Source organism: Apodemus sylvaticus, chromosome X (assembly GCF_947179515.1).
Source record: "Apodemus sylvaticus chromosome X, mApoSyl1.1, whole genome shotgun sequence".
Taxonomy (NCBI): Eukaryota; Metazoa; Chordata; class Mammalia; order Rodentia; family Muridae; genus Apodemus; species Apodemus sylvaticus.
Genome location: NC_067495.1, coordinates 112,879,287 through 112,896,594, shown reverse-complemented (window position 1 = coordinate 112,896,594; position 17,308 = coordinate 112,879,287).

The window sequence follows — 17,308 nt, the reverse complement described above, 5'->3', positions numbered from 1 at the left end:
ATAAGCTTGGAAATGTCAAGTAATTAACACAAGCAATTACTGCATATTTAATGGCCAAATAATGATTTAATTAATTAAAAACAGTTTTATGGTTTACATTCATTAATTGTTACAGTAAACTTTCTTTTCAAGTATAGTCATCTATTTTGGCAATAAGTTTGGACATCAGTTCTCTTTTGGACTTCCTCAGAACATGGGGAAGGTTGTGATATACTGTACTGCATACTAGTCATGTTATATGCTCTCATTTCTTGAGTTTTCTTTCACATTGTTTAACATGTGTTCTCTAAGGAATCTTGAAATGTTATAATAAGAAATTTAATAAGCTTGTCCTTCTAGATTCTGCTTTAAAATGAAAATAGTAGTTTCTGAAGACAGTTTTATGTACTATATTGGATACTATATTTAGCTGATTTCATTTTTTTCCTCTTTCAATTAGCTTACAAGTTAGTAGATTTCATTGTGGACTTTTTTTTAAAAGAATATTTATCAGTATTTGTGTCAGTATAGGGGTATGTGCACATGAGTGCTGGTGCCTAAATGTGCCAGAAGAGTGCATCAGTTCGTTCAGACAAGTCTTCTTACCGTGTAGGTAATGAACCCTTTGGGGGTTGATTGACCCTTTTGCAGAAGTTGTCTAGACCATTATAAAACACAGATATGTACATCACAACTCATAAGAGTAGCAAAATTAGCATCATGAAGTAGCAACGCAAAAATAATTTTATGGAAGAGGGTCACTAGAACTTGAGGAACTGTATTACACTGTCAGAGCATTAAGAAGGTTAAGGATCACTGGCTTAGATTCTTACATTTGCAGGCAGTTGTGAACCATGTAACATGGACACTGTGAAGTAAACTCTGGTACTTGACAAAAACGACAAAGTAAACTCTGGTACTTGACAAAAACAACAAGCCAGGCATTGGTGACACATGTCCTTAATCCCAGCACTTGTGAGGCAGAGGCAGGCATATTTCCGAGTTTGAGGCCTGCATGGTCTACAGAGTGAGTTCCAGGACAGCCAGGGCTATACAGAGAAACCCTGTCTCAAAAAAAAAAAAGTAAATAAAATAAAATTAAAACATAAAAAAGAAAAACAAAACAGCAAGCACTTAACTTGGGAGTTTTCTTTCTTGGCCTTCATCAGGGCTTCTTCATTTGTACTCTGAACATAGTCCTGCCCACCACCCCAACACAATTATTCTTATCTGCACTTAAGCTCTTCTATACTCAGTACTCCCCTTTCTAATTTACTCCTATTCAAATTTCTCATTGCCCTCTTGGGGCTTTTTTTTCTAGTTTCTTAGCATTTAGACACAGCAGATGTCATTTCATATATAAAACCTTTACAAGATTAGGCCTATTAGCATTCCATCAAAAACACATAGCCTAGACCTTCCAGGGACTCACAGACAGTTAATATTTTCTGGAAGGATGGGGTCTCAAACTACTCCTAACTGCTCCCTGAGGACTCACAGGCAGTTAACAGTAGTGAGGAGAGGGGTAGTCATGAAGTTCCACTGAAGTCTGATGCCAACTGCCAGTTGGCAGTTGATGGAAGAGGAGAAGATATTTTCTTAAGTGTTATAGCTGTTAATAAGTGCCTATGTCCCTGTGAGTAATTCCTCACCCTGAAAACAGACCTGATGAAACTCATTAATAAACCAGGAGAATACAATAGGGCCAGTCAGGGAGATGTAATCAGCAGGAGATAAGGGACAAGATAGGGCCATGGCAGAAAACATGATTCAAATGGATTATGTATCTGTGTGAAATGATGTAATGGATCCCATTATTATGTCTAATTAGTGCTAATTAAATAAGCGAGATCCCTTAAAGAAGTATCATCAGTACTTTGAGTACATTCTTTAGTATTTTGTCATGTTAAACATGGAAGGCATTTTAAGTATTGACATTTTGGTGTTGTTGCTGCTGCTTTTAATTATTAATTCATTGATAATTGCATACAATGCCTTTTGGCCATATTATTTCACGATCTCCAACACCTTCTAGGTTCACTGACCTTCCCTTCATACCCACCTTTGTGTCTCCTATTATAACTTCAAGTCAATTTGTGCTGTCTGTATACTCTAAACACTGGTAATTTTCCTAGAGTATAATTTTTAATGGGTAGTAACAATTTAAGAATTCCAATTTTCTTTTACAATAGAGTTGAGATTACATCAAGATGCTATGTTTTTTGGGAAGATGGAGACATATTTGACCCGATCTTACAGAGGTATTGTTAATATCTATCTATCTATCTATCTATCTATCTATCTATCTATCTATCTACATCTACATCTATATTCATATCTATATCAACTACATCTATGTCTACATCTACATCTACATCTATATCTATATGATCTACATCTATTTCTACATCTATATCTATATCTACCTGCCTACCTATCTATTTATCTATCTATCTATCTATCTATCTATCTATCTATCTATCTATCTATCCACATACATATATACATTCTGTATATGTTTAGGGAAGTTTCAAGAGACTTTAAATTCTAATTCATTGTTCCTACAATTTGCCTATTTTCATAATTTCACTGAGTACTATATTTATAGTCCTGCTGACAATGTTCTCAATACTCTCAGAACTGCTTCTTCAGATGATGTGTTTTTAGATTACTATCTGTGCAAGTTAGAAATAGATCCAATAGTTTATATATAGTGTTATTATGAAAATAAACACTTAACTTTGAAGGTCAAGGAGTCTGTTGTCTGCTTGTTACCTGTGAGCTAGCAAACAAGGAAATTTGTTAATATAATTCACTCCAAGTCTGAGGTATACAGGTACTCCACACTGTTAGTCCTGGTCCACAACTGAATAACAGGAGTAGCAGTGGTATCAGGTGAAGTTGGATATCTCGGCTAAATTTTAAAACAAGTTAATTTAACCTTCCTCCACTTATTTTGTCTGGTAAGGAATCCATTAAAAAAATAATAAATTTTAAAATATTTTGAAAATACAGTTGAAGGTCAAATAAATTAAATTTTAAAAGGAAGATACTGTGAAAGAACTTAGAACCATAATAAGAGAAAAATTAAGTACCATCATAAGGAATTGAGAGACTATGATAAATTATTGAATAAGGGTAACATCTCTTTCAAAGGCAACATCTATGTCTTTATAATCTTTAGAAATTTGTGAGTTATTACTTAGTTTTGGAACTAGAACATCTTTGGAATACTGAAAGTAACTGTTAGATAAAAGAAGTATGTCAATGGTAAAGAATAATGGTATAAAGGGATCATCATATTCAACATAGTTTTTGTCTCTGTCTTTGACACAAATGCAAACATTTTTGTTTCTTGAAATTTGAAATTTGAATGGTGATTACTAAAAAAAAACTGGAATACCAAAAACATAATCCACACATCAAATGAGGTAAAAGAAGAGCGGAGTGGCCCCCTGTTATGGAAAGACTCAGTGAAGCAGTATAGGGCTAAACCAGAACAGGGAAGTGGGAAGGGTTGGGTGGGAAAACAGGGGGAGGGAAGAGGGCTGATGGGACTTTCGGAGAGTGGGGGTCTAAAAAAGGGGAAATAATTTCAAATGTAAATAAAAATTTATCGAATAAAAAAAAAGAAGTTGTACTGCCATGTAATATTTATGCCACACCTAAATATGTACATAGAGAACACTAAATTATATACCAGAGATACTCACACATGCATATTTATTACAAAACTACTTAAAAGAGTTAGGTTATAGACTAAGACTACGTAGCCATGAACTGATAAATGTACAATAAACATTGTACATACATAAAATGTAATTTTGTTCAGCCACAAAGAAGAATGAAATTGGATCATAAGAAAATGTATTCAACCAGTCTCCATCAGCACCTCGGAACTAAGGCTATCCCACAGACCCTGAACACAAATCCTGACAGGAGAGAGCTGATCTCCCAGGAGTTCTCACCCTCCTACGCCCAGAAGTGAGACCATAACGTTCACTGCAATAATTGTCCAAGGCAGGACCAGCCACCAGTGCACAGGGAACAGGACTATTGGAGCAGCTGGTGACTGGATCCTTCTGGTCTCCATCTGCACCCTGGAGCTAAGGCTCTCCTACAGCCCTCTGCACCCAAACGCCACCCAGGAGAGAGCTGGTCTCGCCAGGATTGCTGACACACCTAAGATTACAGGTTCACAGGCCCACACACAAGGGACATGCTCAAGTCAGAGACAGCAAGACCAACTAACACCAGAGAAAACAAGGTGGTGACAGGAAAGGACAAGAATCTTACCAATAGCAACCAAGGTTACTTGGCATTAGCAGAACCCAGTCCCCACACACAGCAAGCCCTGGACACCCCCAACACATGAGAAAATCAAGACTCTGATTTAAAATCCCATCTCATGATGATGATAGAGTAGTTTAAGGACATAAATAACCCCTTAAAGAAATACAAGAGAACACAGGCAAACAGATAGAAGCCCCAAAGAGGAAACACAAAAATCCCTTAAAGAATTACAGGAAAACACAACCAAACAGGTAAAGAAATTGAACAAAGCCATCCAGGATATAAAAATGGAATTAGAAACAATAACGAGATCATAAAGGGAGACAACTCTGGAGATAGAAAACCTAGGAAAGAGATTAGGAGTCATAGATGCAAGCATCACCAACAGAATACAAGAGATAGAAGAGAGAATCTCCATTGCAGAAGATACCATAGAAAACATTGACACAACAGTCAAAAAATGCAAAATACCAAATGCTTCTAATCCAAAACATCATCCAGGACACAATGAGAAGTCTAAACCTAAGGGTAATAGGTATAGAAGAGAGCTTTCAGAATACATGATCACATCTTAAAAACTTCATCACAAGTTCACATGAAAAAATCAAATCATAAATTGAAATGGAAGTTTATAACAGAGAATGTTTACATGCATATCCATTAGGAGTAATTAACAGGCTAAACATCCATCAACTGTCACAGTGCCACAGGTCAGTGAAAGTTGAAAATCATAACTAAGTTATTAGGAAAGTTCTATATAGATAAACCAGGCAATATTTCATCTTCTTTCCTTGAACCTATAAGAAATCATTAGTTCCCTTTTATAACTTTGGCTTAATTGTTTTACAACCTCTTGCAATGTGGTCTGAGTAGAAAGCAATTAACTGGTGACACATGGGAATGACAGAGTTCTCACTGAAGATTTCACTTTTCAGAAAAGCATCTAATAGCAGTTCTACTACAAAGGTGTATAAAAATCACTGCTATAATTTTAGGGATACTTATGGTGTCATCATTAAGAATTAAAAAGTCAGAGAAGCAAGGGCACAACAAAATACTCTACTGAATTAATTAACCGGGGCCACAGAGGATCAGAGAGACTGAACTATCAACTAGGGAGCATGCATGGGACTGACATATGGCCTCTACACATATGTTACATTTGAATATTTTAAACTTTACATGAGACCTTATTGGGTTTGGTCATGATTTTACTAACTTTTGTCTACATGACTTATCACTATTGAGAAAATTGTGTTTAAATTTCCTGATATACACACTAGTGTTGCTTCTTACATTTCTGTCAGCTCTTGCTTTATATAATTCAGGTTTATAATTTTTGGCAACACAGAATTAGAATTCTTATGTCTTCCTGGTCAATTGAAGTGTTTATTATCATTAGTGACTATCACGTTTGCTAACACTAGGTATTTTTTACATATATTTTTTATTTATTTTCTAAATTCTTTGTTAAATTCCAAATGCTTTCCCCTTTCCCAGTTACCCCTCCCCATATGTCCCATAGGCCCTCTTCTCTCCACCCATTCTCCTATCACCCCCTCCATTTTCTCTGTCCTGGTACTCCCCTACAATGCTAGGTCAAGCCTATCCAGGAACTGGGCCTTCTCCTTACTTCTTCTTGGGAGTCATTTGATATGCTAACTGTGTCTTGGGTATTCAGGGCTTCTCGGCTAATTAATATCCACTTACCAGTGAATGCATTCCATGTGTATTCTTTTGTGATTGGGTTACCTCACTTAGGATGATATTTTCCAGTTCCAACCAATTGCTTAAAAATTTCATAAATTCATTGTTTCTAATTGCTGAGTAGTATTCCATTGTGTAAATATACCACATTTTCTGTATCCATTCCTCCATTGAGGGACATCTGGGTTCTTTCCAGCTTCTGGCTATTATAAATAAGGCTGCAATGAATATAGTGGAGCATGTGTCCTTATTGCATGCAGGGGAATCCTCTGGGTATATGACCAGGAGTGGTATAGAAGGGTCCTCCGGAAGTGACATGCCCAGTTTTCTGAGGAATCACCAGAATGATTTCCAGAGTGGTTGTACCATCTTACAATCCCACCAGCAGTGGAGGAGTGTTTCTCTTTCTTCACATCCCTGCCAACAACTGTTGTCTCCTGAGTTTTTTTTTACCTTAGCCATTCTGACTGGTGTGAGGTGAAATGTGAGGGTTGTTTTGATTTGCATTTCTCTAATGACTACTGATGTTGAGTATTTCTTAAGGTGCTTCTCGGCCATCCAAATTTCTTCAGGTGAAAAATTTTTGTTTAGCTCTGTACCCCATTTTTAATAGGGTTATTTGGTTCCTTGGGGTCTAACTTCTTGAGTTCTTTGTATAAATTAGATATTAGCCCTCTATCGGATGTAGGGTTGGTGAAGATCTTTTCCCAATTTGTTGGTTGCTGTTTTGTCCTTTTTATAGTGTCCTTTGCCTTACAGAAACTTTGTAATTTTATGAGGCTCCATTTGTCAATTCTTGATCTTAGAATGTTAACTTTATTTTGTCACTTCTATTTTTAGAAATATATTTCATATCCAATGTTTTATTATGTGTCTATTGTAATTTTTGCTCTTTATTTCTTTTATTTTATTAGTGTTTCAGAATTTTAGTGTATCCCCTTTGACGAGCATGAATTAACATTTACTTGAAACACCTTTGGATATTTTCATGGTTTAAACAGGTTATTTAGTTCAATAACATGTTTTTGCATTTCTCCATTGCATCAACTACTGTGGTTAAGTTGATACTCTATAATTCATATCTTAGCTTCTTCATAGTTTATATTTTTCCCTTTGCCTGTTCTCCACTCTAATTTTGAGTACTCCTAACACTGCAATTATGACCCGAAGTCATTTACTATTTCCATTATCCCTTCCACATTCCCACACTTCTCACCTAAACAGCCTACACTTAAATTCTCCTATAACATTTTATTACTCCATAGTGATCTGCTAGGAGGCATGGGATTATTTCAATCTTCTTATATTTGTTGAGGTCTGTCTTGTGAATAACTATGTGATCGATTTTGGAGAAGTTACCTTGTGGTGCTGAGAAAAAAGTATATTCTTTTGCTTTGGGATGAAAAGTTTATTTATATATATATATATATATATATATATATATATATATATATATATATATATATATATATGTTAAATCCAATTGGTCCAAAGCTTCAATTAGCTCCACTGTCTCCCTGTTTAGTTTCTGTTTTCCTGATCAGTACATTGGTGAGAGTACAGTGTTGAAGTCACCCACAATTATTATGTTTGTTACAATGTGTGCTTTGAGCTTTAGTAAAGTTTCTTTTATGAATGAGGGCACCCTTGTATTTGGCGCATAGATGTTCAGGATTGAGAGATGATCTTGTTGGATTTTTCCTTTGACCAGCAAGAAGTTACTTTCCCTGTCTCTTTTGATGTAATTAGGTTGAAAGTCAATTTTATCTGATATTTGAATGGCAACTCTGGCTTGTTTCCTGGGACAATTTGCTTGTAGAATTGTCTTCCAGCCTTTTACTCTAAGGTAGTTTTTGTCTTTGACACTGAGGTGTGTTTCCTGTATGCAGCAAAATGTAGGGTCCTCTTTATGTAACCAGACTGTTAGTCTATGTCTTTTTTATTAAGGAATTGAGTCCATTGATGTTCAGAGATATTAAGGAGTAGTAGTTATTGCTTCCTATCATTTTTTATTATAATTTTATACTTGTGTGATTATCTTCTTTTGGGTTTGATGAAAGAAGCTTAATATCCTGCTTTATCCAGGGTATAGTTTCCCTCGTTGTAATGGAGTTTTCCCCCTATTATCCTTTGTAGGTCTGGGTTTGTGGAAAGATATTGTGTAAATTTGGTTTTGTCATGGAATGTCTTGGTTTCTCCATGATAGTGATTGAGAGTTTGGCTGGGTATAGTAGTCTTGGCTGGCATTTCTGTTCTCTTAGAGTCTGCATGAGCTCCGCCCAGGATCTTCTAGCTTTCATGGTCTCTGGTGAGAAGTCTGGTGTAGTTCTGATTTGTTTTCCTTTATATTTTAATTGCTCTTTTTCTCTTCCTTCCCTAAGTATTCTTTCTTGGTTTAGTACATTTGGGGTTTTGATTATTATGTGACGGGAGGTATTTCTCTTCTGGTCCCCTGTGTTTGGAGTTCTGAAGGCTTCTTGTATATTCATGGGCATCTCTCTCTTTAGGTTAGGGAAGATTTCTTCCATAATTTTGTTGAAGATATTTGGTGGCCCTTTAAGTTGTAAATCTTCACTCTCATCAATGCCTATAATCCTTAGATTTGGCTTTCTCATTGTGTCCTGGATTTTTGGATGTTTGGGGATACAAGCTTTTTGCATTTTGCATTTCTTTGACTGTTGAGTCTATGGTTGTTATGGTATCTTTGGCATCTGAGATTCTTTCTTCTGTCTCTTGTATTCTGTTGTTGATATCTGCATCTATGGTCCCTCATTTCTTCCCAAAGTTTTCTATCTCCAAAGTTGTCTCCCCTTGTGCTTTCTTAGGTGTTTCTACTTCTGTTTTTATATCCTGGAAGATTTTGCTCAGTTCCATCATTTGCTTGTTTGTATTTTCCTCTAATTCTTTGAGAGATTTTTGTGTTCCCTCTTTCATGACGTCTGCCTGTTGATCAAAGTTCTCCTGTATTTCTTTAAGTGATTTTTGCATTTCCTCCTTATTGGCTACTAACTTCTGACCCATATTCTCCTGATTTTCTTTAAGTAATTTTTGTGTTTCCCTTGTAAGGGCTTCTAGCTTTTGATCATTTTTCTCCTGAATTTCTTTAAGAGATTTATTTATGTCCTTCAAGTGTTCCTCTAACAGCATCCTTACCAGTGCTTTTAAATCTAACTCTTGTTTTTTTTTTCTTTTCTTTTTTTTTTTTTTTTTTTTTTTGGTGTGTTGGGGTATCCAGGACTTGCTATTGTTGTAGACTTGGGTTCAGATGCTGCCATAATGCCTTAGTTTCTGTTAGTAACGTTCCTACCCTTGCCTTTAGTCATCCAGTACTCACTCGTGTTATATGGTCTTATTGTCACTGGCTGGTGCTTCAACCTACTGTGGACCTTTAAGGCTATTTCCGCGACACTGGATGACTGGGTTTCCTCTGGCACAGATTACTGATATGCTGCCTTCCTCTTTTGTACCTTTGGAGCCCTGCTCACTCTTGCCTCAAGAAATGTTATACTTGGGTTTTCTAGGTGAACCAGGTGTTCTCAGACTCCTCTGTTATGGAGCAAAGATGGTGTGTGTGTGTGTGTGTGTGTGTGTGTGTGTGGTCACTCCCTCTGTTGATTCTCTGTGGGCAGGCCCCACAACCGGCCAGCTTGCAGATAAACCACCTAAGTTCTCAGGTTCTGGGTGCAGGCAGACACCTGGAGATTTGAACCCCCAGAGATCTTAAACTCAGGATAATACAGTACTTAGTGATGTTTTTCTTCCCTGGCAGTCAGTGAATATGGCCACGGGGATTCTCTTCCTCTGCTGCTCTCTAGGCAGGACACAGGCCCCACACCTGGTGGACTGGCAGACAAACTGCCTATGTGCTCTGGTCTTGGGTGCAGGCAGACCCCTGGCGGTTTGCACCCGCAGAGATGTAAACTTAGTGAAGCTCTTCTGCCAGGAGATATTTTTATATGCTAAGAAATAGTAAGAAATAAAATCAACTGAGTATAATTTGAAAAGAAAAATTTATTTGTGATGCTTGGTACTAATACTAACTTGCCTCAAATTTGAATTACCTTAGTAAGGAACCTTGCATGAAGAGGCAATTTTCTTGAGTGCATCAATTGATATGGAAAGATGACTGCATGCACACACACACACACACACACACACACACACACACACACACACACACACAAAACAAATGTGGGCAGCACTATCTGGTGGCAACCCAGAATGGAAAACATGGGGGAAAGGATGATTGTTCATAGTTTGTATATATTTCTTATTAACTCATTGTTTTGCCAAGGCAAGCTTGAGTTAAATTATTTCTGTGCTTTCTCCTTGGTGACTTATCAGAGGTAAAATTATTTAATTCTAATCTGTAGGAAAAGTATACACAACAGCAATGAATATATACTAGCATATAATATATGGTAACACAGTATTTTGACTTTCACATAAAAATATATTTAATTAGAAATTGTAGAGTATAATGCAGAAATGTGCCTGAAACTCTTGCAAGATGAGAGTCTTGCAGGATACCGAGGTGGTTTCCATCCTTTTTAACTTCATGAGATATTTTCTTTATTTATATATCAAATGTTATCCCCTCTCATTTCCCCTCCAAAAACCCCCTATTCCATGCCTTCTCCCACTGCTCACTAAACCACACACTCCCACTTCCCTGTCCGGGAAGTTTTCCTACATTTGGGCAATGGGCCTTCTCAAGATGAAGGGCCTCTACTCTCACTTATGTCCAACAAGGCCATACCCTGCTACATATGAAGCTTGAGCCCTGGGTCCCTCACATGTGTACTCTCTGGTTGGTGGTTTAGTCCCTGAGAGCGCTATAGGTACTGGTTGCTTCATATTCCTGTTCTTCCTGTGGGGTTACAAGCTACTTCAGCTCCTTGGGTCCCTTATCCAGCTCCTACACTTGGAACCCTGTAGTCATTCCAGTCGTTGGCCTAGAGCCATTGATATCTGTATTTGTTAGGCACTGGCAGAACCTCTCAGGAGACAGCTATACCAGGCTCCTGTCAGCAAGCATTTGTTGACATCCTCAATAGCATCTGGGTTTGGTAACTTTATATATGGGATGGATGCCAAGGTGTGGCAGTCTCTAGATGACCTTTCATTCAGTCTCTGTTCCAAACATTGTATCTCCTCCCATGGGTATTTTGTTCCCCATTCTAAGAAGGACAGAAGTATCCATACTTTGGTCTGAGGACCCAGCTATGCCACTCCTGGGCATATACCCAGAAGATACTCCAACATGTAATAAGGGCATATGAGCTACTATGTTCATAGCAGCCTTATTTATAATAGCCAAAAGCTAGGAAGAACCCAGATGTCCATCAACAGAGGAATGGATACAGAAACTGTGGTACATTTACACAATGGAATGCCACTCATCTATTAAAAACAATGAATTCATGAAATTCTTAGGCAAATGGATGGAACTAGAAAATATCCTCAGTGAGGTAACCCAATCACAAAACAACACACATGGTATGCACTCACTAGTAAGTGGATATTAGTCCAGAAGCTAGGAATATCCAAAATATAATTTACAGACTACATGACGCTCAAGAAGTAGGAAGACCAAAGTGGAGATAATTTGGTTCTTCTTAGAAGGGGGATCGATGGGTTGTTTTAATTTAGTTTACTCTTTTAATGTTTTTAAAAGCTAATAGTTCATAATGATAGTAGACTGTTATAAGTTCCAATAAGTTACAACAGTTATAACAGAGGCTGACAATTTTTAAAACAATTTAAGATATTAGTAAATGTATACTTTCATGGCACATAAGCATTCAGAGTGTTTAATATTATACATATCCCAGAAGTATATCATATATTATAAAACTTCATTGGAAACAGTTAAAACTACAAAATTATCAAATTATTTTTACTGTCTACAATTTGTCTAAAGATATCTGATCTTTATATATATAATTTATAACATTTGTTTACTCTAATAATGCCATGGTTAATTGGACTTCATGAAGAATCTATGGCATGTAAATGGATACATTAATAAACAAGTGTGCCCAAGACTATGATGGGTAAACTGTATCAAGGGGGAACTGATTGATACTCAGAGGTCTCAGAGTATATGTTCATATTTCAGTTGACGTTGCTCTTCCTCTTCAACCAAATGATTTCTTTTTCTATAGAGTTAGAGTGTTTGTTCATGAAAATAGCATATTGTATAAGTTACTATATTTTGGTATAGAATAGTTTATTCAGGTGAGAGGATGGGAGTTACAGAGGCAGAGAGAGAGAGAGAGAGAGAGAGAGAGAGAGAGAGAGAGAGAGAGAGAGAGACAGAGACAGAGAGACAGAGAGAGAGAGAGAGAGAGACAGAGAGAGAGAGAGAAGAGAGTGTAGTGGAGGCTGACTATGACCACATGGAGAGAGGGGAAAGGGGAGAGGGGAGGAGAGCTCAAGGGCAGAGAGGTGAGAGTAGGATGGAAGAGAACGAAGAGAGCCTATTTTTTAATATAATGTCCCAAGCTTCAGATTTTGAAAGTGCTAACCAATATGTGTTTTCATCAAAATAATACATCTTTAAAGGTATAAATTAAAAGGAAAATTATAACACAAAAAAGTCTGGGTTTCAAAATCAAGAGAATGTAATCTGAAGGAGGCAATGTAGGGTATGAAGTAGATGAGAATGAATATTTATGAGCTTGTTCTCCATGATGGAGGCAGATAATTTATTCAGGATATCTAAATTACTAGTAGATGTTTAGTAGATATAACACATTTGTCTGTTGTGTTGGCTCTTCTTATTTTTATTAATTTGATAAGAAATATACTCTTTTGGGAAATTATTTGTTTGTAATTCTTCAAGTGGAAGAATTTCATTTATCAGATTGTCCTATAGGTGAGTCTGTATGAGATTTTTTTTTTTCTTTGGATTACTGATTGGTGTAGCAGGCCGTCCTACTATGGGTAGTAACACTCCTGGCTTGTATAAGAAAACAAACTGAGCAAAATAAGAAAAGAAACCCAGTGTTCTGTACTGACTTTCCTCATGATAAACTATAAACTGAATGATGAAATAAACACGTCCCTTCCCAGCAGGTCATGGCATTTTATCAAAGCATTACAAAGGAAGCTACATAAATATAATCTGCACATTTTCATACATATGCATTAATATTTTTTCATTAAAATCCTCTTTAGGTTCTTAGAGTCACACCAAGATACTTTATATTGCTTGTGGCTATTGTGAAGTGTGTCATTTCTATAACTTCTGTCCAATCCTCTATTGAGGAACATCTGGGTTCTTTCCAGCTTCTGGCTAATATAAATAAGGCAGCTATGAACATAGTGGAGCATGTGTCCTTATTACATGTAGGAGCACTTTCTGGGTATATGCCCAGGTCTGGTATAGCTGAGTCCACAGGTAGTACTATGTCTAATTTTCTGAGGAATCACCAAACTGATTTCCAGAGTGGTTTTACCAGCTTGAAATCCCACCAGCAATGGAGAAGTGTTCCTCTTTCCCCACATCTTCTCCAGGGTCTGCTGTCCCCTGAGTTTTTCATCTTAGCCATTCTATGTGGAATCTCAGTGTTGTTTTGATTTGCATTTCTCTGATAAGTAAGGATGTTGAACATTTTTTAGGGGCTTTATAGCCATTTGAGTTTGCTCAGTTGAGAATTCCCTGTTTAGCTCTGTAATCCATTTTTAATAGGGTTATTTGATTCTCTGGAGACTAACTTCTTGAGTTCTTCATATATAATGGATATTAGCCCTCTATCAGATGTAGGGTTAGTAAAGATCTTTTCCCTATTTGTTGGTTGCCATTTTGTCCTATTGACTATGTCCTTTGCCTTACAGAAGATTTGCAGTTTTATGAGGTCCCATTTGTCTGGTTAGAGTCACACCAAGATACTTTATATTGCTTGTGGCTATTGTGAAGGGTGTCATTTCCCTAACTTCTTTCTCAGCCTGCTTATCCTTTGAGTATAGAAAGGCAACTGGTTTGCTTGAGTTAATTTTATAACCAGCCACTTTGCTGAAGTTGTTTATCAGCTGTAGGAGTTCTCTGGTGGAGGTTTTGGATCACTTAAGTAGACTATCATATCATCTGCAAATAGTGATAGTTTTACTGCTTCCTTTCCAATTTGTATCCCTTTGACCTCCTTATGTTGTCTAATTGCACTAGCTAGAACTTCGAGTACTATATTGAAAAGATATGGAGAGAGAGGACAGCCTTGTCAAGTCCCTGATTTTTGTGGGATTGCCTCAAGATTTCTCTCCATTTAATTTGATGTTGGCTACCAGTTTGCTGTATATTGCTTTAACTATGTTTAGGCATGGGCCTTGAATTCCTTTTCTTTCCAAGACTTTTTAACATAAAAGGATGCTGAATTTTGTCAAACACTTTTTTAGCATCTAATGAAATTATCATATGGTTTTTTTCTTTGAGTTTGTTTATATAGTGGATTGCATTGATGGATTTCCTTATATTGAACCATCCCCGCATCCCTGGGATGAAGCCTACTTGATCATGGTGGATGATCATTTTGACTCTTCTTGGATTCGGTTGGCAAGAATTTTATTTAGTATTTTTGCATCGATATTCATAGAGGAAATTGGCCTGAAATTCTCTTTCTTTGTTGGATCTTTGTGCAGTTTTGGTATTAGCATAATTGTGGCTTAGTAGAACGAATTGGGTAGTGTTCCTTCTGTTTCTATTTTGTGGAATAGTTTGAAGAGTCTTGGTGTTAGGTCTTCTTTGAAGGTCTGATAGAATTCTGCACTGAAGCCATCTGTTCCCACGCTTTTTTTGGTTGGGAGACTTTCTATGACCCCCTTTATTTCTTTGGGCGTTATGGGACTGTTTACATGATCTATTTGATCCTGATTTAATTTTGGCATTTGATACCTGTCTAGGAAACTGTCCATTTCCTCCAGATTCTCCAGTTGTGTTGAGTATAGGCTTTTGTAGTAGGATCTGTTGATTTTTTTTACTTTCCTCAGTTTCTGTTGTTATATCTCCTTTTTCATTTCTAATTTTGTTAATCTTTATACTGTCTCGGCCCCCCTTTGGTTAGTCTGGCTAAGGGTTTATCTATCTTGTTGATTTTCTCAAAGATACAGCTCCTGGTTTTGCAGATTCTTTGTATGGTACTCCTTGTTTCTACTTGATTGATTTCAGCCCCGAGTTTGATGATTTCCTGTCTTCTACTCCTCCTGGGTGAATTAGCTCCTTTTTGTTCCAGGGCTTTCAGGTGTGTGGTTAAGTTGCTAGTTTATGCTCTCTCCATTTTCTTTTTGGAGACACTCAGGGCTATGAGTTTTCCTCTTAGCACTGCTTTCATTGTGTCCCATAGATTTGGGTATCTTGTGTCTTCATTTTCATTATATTCTAAAAAGTCTTTTATTGCTTTCTTTATTTCTTCTTTGGCCAAGGTATCATTGAGTAGAGTATTGTTCAGTTTCCATGTGTATGTGGGCATTCTGTTGGTTTTGTTGCTATTGAAGACCACTTTTACTCCATAGTGATCTGATAGGAGGCATGGGATTATTTTGATCTTCTTATATTTGTTGAGGTCTGTCTTGTGACCAATTATATGATCGATTTTGGAGAAGGTACCATGAGATGCTGAGAAAAATCATAGCTCTGAATGCATTTTTATTATGCTATGGATAGGTGAGACCACCATAGGCTTGTTTTTGAACAAGTCTTTGGTGGCCAGTGAGAGGAATGTGGTGGTTTGAATATGCTTGGCCTAGGGAGTAGCACTGTTAGGAGGTGTGGCTTTGTTGGATGAAGTGTTTCACTGTGGAAATAGGTGTTGAGATCTTCTTCCTAATTTTTTGAAAGACAGTCTTTTCCTGTTTTCCTTTAGATGAAGATGTAGAACTCTCAGTTCCTCCAACCCACATCTGCCTTGGTGCTGCCATGTTCCCATGTTGCAGATAATGGACTAATCTTCTGAACCTTGAAGGCAGCCCCAGATAAACATAGTCTTTATAAGAGTAGACTTGGTCATGGTGTCTATTCACAGCAGTACAACACTAAGACAGAATTAACTAGGAAAATTAGGTGGAGTTGAATACTTTTTATGATGCTTTGGCTTGATATAAGCCCCATATGCTCATTTGTTTAAATGACCCTATTGGTGCCAGGGAGAGGATGTAATTGTTTGAATATGCATAACCCACAGGAATTTGGCACTAGTCAGATATGTGGCCTTATTGAGGAAGGTGTTGCTTTGTTACAGTAAGTTTGTAACAATGGACATGGGGCTTTGAGGTTTCAGGAAGTTCACAAGGATGGCCAATGTGGTTCAGACCATCCTCCTGGCTGACTGTGGAAGGGAGTCTCCTAACTGCCTTTGGATCAAGCTGTAGACTATTTGACTCCTCCAGAACCATGTCTTCCTACATGCAGCCACACTTCCTACCATGATGATAATAGAAGGAATCTCTATAACTATAAACTAGCCCCAATTAAATGTTTTCCTTTATAAATGCTGTCTTAGTCATGGAGTCTCTACACTCCAATGAAACTGAAACTAAGGCAGAAGTGAGTACCAGAGACTGGGGTATTGCTGTGATTGTTCTGACCATGTTTTTGTTTGAAGGAATGTAGATTTGGGGATTTGGAAAGCAGTGGGGTGCTTTAAGCGGGGTTTAATGTCCTGCAGTATTAGAAGCATGGAAGGTAGTGGGAGAGTGATTTGAACTGAGGAGGCCTGTCTCAAGAGACTTCAGAGGAACAGAATTTTAGCATGTGATTTAGAAAACATTCTTTTGGTATTTTGGTAAAGCGTGTGGCTGCTTTTGCCCTTGTCCAAAGACTCTGCCTGAAGTTAAGGTAAAGAGATTGAGGTTAGTAGCATTAACAAAGGAAGCCTCAAAACATCCTAGTTTAGACTTTTTTCTGTAGTTTGCTGTTATGGGGCCCATTTTGAACAAGTATAGCAAAATGAGAAAGAGTAATCCAAAATGTATGGTTCAAAGACAAATGGAGTAACAGAAAGTGGAATAGGGTTAACTCCTGTGTTTTAGGATATTAAATGGAATTACAGAAATGGTGACTGTGGGGCAAGTCCCAACCTAGATAAGCCTATTGTTTAATATGTTTGACACTTTCTACTTTGCCCTACATATACTTCTCAGGGGAAAAGATGTGTCTAAAAATAGTATAGGGGTCACTGAAAATGTTAGTGTGTGGAGTCTAACTTCTACTAGATAAAACAAGTCTATTCATTAGGAAATATCTAATTCTATGGGTTCCATTTTAGCAAGGCCTGTACTATTTTCAGAGGGCTATTACTATAATGTTGCCTGTTATTTCCTTGTGTCTGGTAGC